General features: G+C 37.6%; 1 long non-coding RNA gene across 15 annotated transcripts; it reads left to right on the top strand.

The window, feature by feature from the left end:
• The first annotated feature begins 2,598 nt into the window (after positions 1–2,598).
• On the top strand, positions 2,599–6,137 carry LOC106336698. Of its 15 annotated transcripts, none has more exons than XR_001268886.1 (11): positions 2,599–2,766; positions 2,851–3,212; positions 3,296–3,332; positions 3,412–3,505; positions 3,788–4,029; positions 4,139–4,623; positions 4,711–4,827; positions 4,897–5,020; positions 5,265–5,483; positions 5,738–5,833; positions 5,913–6,135. It is a non-coding gene; the product is annotated as an uncharacterized LOC106336698 (long non-coding RNA). The 15 variants fall into 15 exon arrangements; XR_001268899.1 differs by lacking the exons at positions 5,738–5,833; positions 5,913–6,135 and having other exon boundaries at positions 4,139–4,327; positions 4,399–4,447; positions 4,546–4,623; positions 5,265–5,398; XR_001268888.1 differs by having other exon boundaries at positions 5,764–6,137.
• Positions 6,138–6,535: the final 398 nt, after the last annotated feature.

Below are 6,535 nucleotides of genomic sequence, written 5' to 3'. Positions count from 1 at the left end.
ATGGCAGATCCCATAAAATACTCTTTTTGTGCCAGTTATGTAGCTCTCCAACCGCATTGACTCGAATGTTTTCATGTCCACCTACATCTGGCGTCCTTTCTGCATCAAAATACCTAAACTGCCTTAACAAATCTTTCCCACTAACTTCCTCAAGTGGACCATTAAACACCTGCTTGTTCTTCGTAAACGAAGTCTTACTCCTGCGGTATGGATGATCAGGTGGTAGAAATCGTCTGTGACAGTCAAACCAACACGTTTTCCTTCCGTTCTTTAGTTGGAAAGCATATGTGTCATCTTGACAATATGGACATGATAGCCTTCCATGCGTTGTCCATCCAGATAACATACCATATGCTGGAAAATCACTTATTGTCCACATAAGTACTGCCCGCATTTGAAAATTTTCTTTACATGAAACATCGTATGTTTCAGCACCTTGAGTCCATAGTTGTTGCAACTCATATATCAGTGGTTAAAGAAACATATCTAGTAATCTTTTAGGATGATCTGGCCCGGGGACGAGAATTGAGAGAAACAAAAACTATCGTCGCATGCACAAGCTCGGCCGTAAGTTGTACGGTGTCACAATAACAGGCCATAGAGAATACTGCCTTCCATGCTTTCAAAATGGGCTGAAACCATCAGTAGATAATCCAAGATAAACATTTCTTCTCTCTTCTGCAAATTCTGGATATGTTGACTGGAAATGTTTCCAAGCCTTTGCATCTGAAGGATGTCTAATCTCACCATTTGTGGAATGCTCTGCATGCCATCTCATTGCTTTTGCTGTGCGCTCACACTGATACAACCTCTTCAATCTTTCCGTCAAAGGCAAATACCACATTCTTTTGAATGGGATCGGAACTCTTCCCCTCGTCTCCTGATAACGAGGTTTCCCACAAAATTTGCATACATTCCGTGTCTCATCCGCTCTCCAGTAGATCATGCAATTGTCAATACATACATCTATCACTTCATACGGTAGTTGAAGACCTGCAACAAGTTTCTGAACCTCGTAGTATGAACCCGGTGCAAGGTTATCCTCAGGTAGAATACCTTTGACAAAATCAGTAATCGCATCCATACATTCTTCAGCAAAATTATAGTCTGTCTTAATACCCATTAATCTAGTTGCAGATGATAAGACTGAATGACCATCTCTACAATTTTGATACAAAGGTTGTTTTCCTGCATCCAACATGTCAAAAAAACTCCTAGACTCGGGGTTTGGTTCTTCCCCTCTATAATGATCATGTACCATCTGCTCAGTACCTACACCATAATCTATATCCGTTCTAGATTCTTCTAACCTAATATCAGGCTGAAGTTCACTAACAGGCTGAGGTTCCCTAGTACTACCATATTCATAACCAGTTTCCCCATGAAGGTACCAAACTTTATAATTACGTGAAAACCCTTTCATATACAAATGAGTCCAAACATCAAATTCTTTTATAACCTTATTATTATTGCAAGAAGAGCAGGGACATCTTAACATACCACTTTTTGCATCCGGTTGCTGTTGAACAAGCCTCATGAATTCTCCAATCCCTTGAACGTATTCTTCCGTAAGCAAATTGGTGTTCGGATCCAAATGAGGTTTATCCATCCACGAACGATAATAAACTTCTGAAGACATGATTTTCACGGAATTGAGGAAATTCCGACGGAATACCGACGGCAACGGCTCTTTCCTCGGAATTTTTAAAATCCCCAACGGCTCTCCAACGGCTATAATATATCCTCGGATATTCGTCGGTGTTTTCCGAGGAATATGCCTTCCTCGGTATTTCATCGGTATATTCCGAGGAAACCCAAATTTTGGGTTTTCTCGGAATTTCCTCAGAAATTCGTCGGAATATTCCGAGGATCTCATTTTCCGTCAGAATGTCCGTCAGAATTACGATGTTTTCTTGTAGTTCTTGTAGTGATCATCCAGTTTTAAACATCTTAACACACAAAAACTTGAATGATTTTGATAAACTTGAGTTCACTGCCTAGCACTCAATGTTTTTGAACGATATATGTAAATAGGTTAATCAATAATCCAACCATTGCAGTTGAACAGAAGCACAATTTCTTGCCAATATGAAACTTAGACTCATAGTTTACAAACAATTGCATGAATAATTTCTGAGAACATGACTGTTTTTTTTTTTTGCTGAATTTCTGCAACTCGGTCAAATCATGAAAAGTCGAGTGTTAATAATAATGATTGAATTGACTTTTGTAGGAATAAGCATAACTGGTTTCGTTATAGAACTTTATATAAAGAGAACGTGGTTAGTTTTTAAGTTAAAGTAAATACAATTATAGAATACTTTTAAGTTAAAGTAAATGCAGTTATCAATAGATGTAATATTGATATTAAAAATAATTGTTGGACTAAACTAATATCAACTGGACATATGTTCCAGATTTAATAGTATTGATTGAAAATCAATATACAATACTAAAAGGGGAATACCCTCATCGTTTAGGCTCTCCACGTCGGATGAAATATTTAGCCAATGGCATCGCATGTTTCTTCCACGTCAGAATCGATTGGGCCTCTATGTTTTTTTTTTTTTGATACGGAGTTAGCCCGTAAGCCCGTTACTTTACGCAAAAAGAGAGGACCTCCTCGACGAACCTTAGCTTCCTTCTCTTTTGCGCAGACAACGATCTGATTCCTAAGATCTGATCCCTTTCTGGGTTTCGTAATCTGGATGTGATTGACATGGATCAGATCGAAGTCACCAATCTCAATCGCCAGTTCCTCTTCAGGTGATTTCTCCTTCTTCCTCTCATGTAAGAATTAATAGTTTCATATACGATTGATTGATTTGGTTTGTGTGTCTTTGTAATTAGACTTGAGGATGAGGAAAGCCTAAGGAAGAGGTAGCTGCAAAGCGTGTCATGGAGAGAGTGAGTGGAGTGGAGATTGTGCCGCATTTTTCACGTATAGAAGACAAAGAGCTTGAATTTTATAACTATTTTAATATCATTGCTCTTGGTCTTGATTCCATCGAAGCTGCTCTATTTTTTATTAGTGGCTCTCACCTTGGTCTGACGAGTCTGATCATGCTGTTAAATCAATTTCTCAAATTAAGGCTGCTCTATTTTTTGAAGCTGCTCTAGAGTTAGTAGTCGTTTGAACCTGCTCTATTTTTTATTTGATCAAAGACCAATAATCGCTTCTGCAGCTGAGTCTTTTGTTAACCGCATCCATGGTAACTTGCTTAAGCTTCTCACTTCATCTCTCTCGCACGAATCGTACTTCTGATTTTCTTATTATGTGTTGCTAATTTCGCAGGTGAAGCACTCACAAGAACACAATAACCAGACCAAGTGTAAGGATCCTTCTCAGTAACATTTCTCGCTCTTTTGTATTCGATTTTGTTGACTATTTTTGCGTTTGGTTTTTTGCAGCTTGCAAGGCTAGAGGATCGAAATAGAAGTTTCCGATATTCATAGGAATCAATGGGACAATCTCAAATTGGTCAATCTTAGGGTTCACTTCAAGGTATAAACTCTCTCTTTCGTCTCTTTTGAAATTAGTTAGATTTGCGATTAGGAGAATGGTAAATACAACCTGATTGATAAAAAGCAGAGATCTGTAGCAATTAACATATACTTCAGGGACATTGAAATGGTCATCCTGATTGGGTGAATCTTAATTTAATTTTCTTATAGCTATAAAGATTCAGTACATGATGGTAAATTCATTCTAGATAGTGACTAATAGTTCAGTTAATGAGGTCATAATGTTATTCATAGTGTTTTTTGTTCTGTTTATTTGAAACAGAACACTCGCTAAACAATGCACGCTGTCAGGAAGCTATCAGGAAGCTACCATTGCTCAAGGCCAAGAGGTACCTTGAGGATGTGATAGCTCACAAACAGGCTATTACTTTCACCCGTTTCTGCAGAGGTGTTGGAAGGAATGCTCTAGCTAATAACATGCATTCCAATGGTCAAGAACGTTGGCCTGCTAAATCTGCTCAATTTGTTCTTGATTCTCTCAAGAACGCTGAGATCAATGCTGAGGTGATTGCTTATGTTGTTGTATTCGATGTTTTGGAGTATGCCCGTTTTGCCATATGATTTTACTGTTCTGTTTATTATATATGATTTTACTGTTCTGTTTATCAATCAGGTTGTATCTACCTTTCAAACGTAACCTACGACAGTGGTGTCATCCCATATACTTCTTTCTGATTTGAAGTGCGGTTTCTGTCCTGAAACTGTGGTCACGCGCCTGCTGCGTTTTTGGGAAACAAGAAACGTGAAGAAGGGGAGGGAGGGGAGTTAATGGGGGTTTGACATGCTCCTCCTTGATGCAAAGGTTTGTCTCTTCTAATTTCATTGATGATAAATTATAGATCTTTCAGTTCCTTCTCATAAACTGATGAGCAGGTTTGTCTCCTATATTCCCTCAATGATATCTTTTGGCGTCAAGCCTAAGGTGATCGTAGCTACCAGCATTAATCCAAAATTCGTCGGAGGTAGCTATCTTGAACTTCATCTTTAAAACAAGTTTAACTATCTTTGTCAATCTCCCAGGCCGCCTCTTACTGAATGCAACTTCTGGCACTCATTTCTGTTTCGACAAAGACAAACGCAAGTGAGACCTTCATCCGAGTAAGTCTTTCGATCGTCAATCAGAAATTTATATCTTATTTATACAAAGACCACAATTAAAACACAAAACAAAAATTATATGTGTAGTTTGGGTGTTGGTGACGTGAACTGCTTCACAAGTTTCACCAAATATGAAGGTGTAAGAAAATTGAAGTTGTGACGGTCTTTGAGCTTAACACATACGTTGTTAACTCGACCCCACAGGTTAAAATCCTAACTGTTTCTTCTAGCATATGTCTCATTACTAATGTCCCTCACTTCCTTGCATTACAGGTTACCGAGTTTTGTGCACTGAAAAAGCTGAGTTGATTGAAACGGGCAGTGGCTGTGCTACATATCCTGCTCTAATGGGATCTCTTCCTGCATGTAGTGACTTAACCTCTGTTGGTGTTGTCAGGTAAGCAGACCATTAACTACATTTGTGTACATCGCACAAACCATTTACGCCAACCAACATATCCTGCTTAGACATTTGCAACATTTAAAACTTGAAGATATCGTGTGGAGCTGTCCATTTCAGATGGTACAGAGTCTGCAGTGTTTTTTGTTTTCTATGCCAAAATTTCATGGTTGACTAATGTGCGTGCGGCTGAAATCAGTGAACTAAGAAGCGTTGTAATTCATAAAAAAATCATTGACAGGGTGGGCACAACTATCCTGATATAAATTTCCTGCAATTGCTTAGATGGTGACAAGACAAGTGCCACTGATCCGAGCACTTGACGTAATGACCTCTCCATGAACCCCAGGGGTCCATCTGCAGCAGAAGCAACAAGTGATGAACTCAATTATGGCAGAATCATTGCATAGCAACAACAGCTTCCAGGAGCTGGTTACCCACTCAAGAAGGCTCGCACAGAGTAAGTGATCTACAACCCTTCTATTTCTTACAAGCTTAAGTTCACATTATATATTTTTTTACATTACATAATTTTCTTTCAATTTCTATGCTCTCAGATAAATATTTAAATAAAACATATTAATGGTAACTCTAACTCCATACCGTGTCCTTCGATTATTTTTTTACTTATGTCTACATTTGAATTTTAAAAACCTATGTTGTAGGGACAAATTAAGATCATAGACATAGAGTTATAACAGAACTTTCCTGCAGTTGATTTTGAGGATAAATACATGCAGTGTTTCATGCGTGACAATCCAAAATCACAAACTTTGACGACCCTAATTTTATTAACAAGAAGTCAAGAAGGTTCGAAGATTTTAACTCCCTATGTAAGTTGGGTGACTGGTGTGCCAGTAGTTCATATCTTTAACTTGCAATATGACAGATATTGAACAAGTGTTCAAGCATTAATATGACAATGCTATCTATCTTTATGGTATAATAATATTATGGAGAGAAGAGCATGGAGTCGGTCAACCAATGTTCGATTCCTTCGGGGTAGATACTAAACAAAATTTGGATGGCCAATTGTTGGAAGCGCATTAAAAAAATAATCCATAAAATTAGAGATAGTAGACTTGATTGTTACTTAACAAATTACTGGAGCATGAGAACAACAATAACATGTCATCAGTACAAAATCTAGACAATTGGTATGACATATGCTTTATTACAAGAAAATGAACAAATTTGTCTCTTTCTTTAATTTGAGCACACTATGTATTTCCATGGTCTCGATTTTTTTATCTCAACTTTCATAATAAATGGAATTCAACTACATTTTTCTCTTTAATTAAACTACGTATTCTTTTTCAAAAATTACGAAGACTAGAACTGAAGCTATAAAAAAATGTGATCGGTAACTTTGGACTATGGCAAACAGACTAAAAAATATAAGACATTAAAAAAATCTTTCTAAAGCATCTGCGACAATTCAACTTTCTAGATCCCCAACAGCATCTTACTAATACTTTTTTTTATCAACATCGTGCAAATACTAGCACGTAA

The sequence above is a fragment of the Brassica oleracea genome, chromosome C4, assembly GCF_000695525.1.
Source record: "Brassica oleracea var. oleracea cultivar TO1000 chromosome C4, BOL, whole genome shotgun sequence".
Taxonomy (NCBI): Eukaryota; Viridiplantae; Streptophyta; class Magnoliopsida; order Brassicales; family Brassicaceae; genus Brassica; species Brassica oleracea.
The sequence above is the reverse complement of the archived record's forward strand: the minus strand, read 5'-3'. Positions and strand labels throughout refer to the sequence as shown.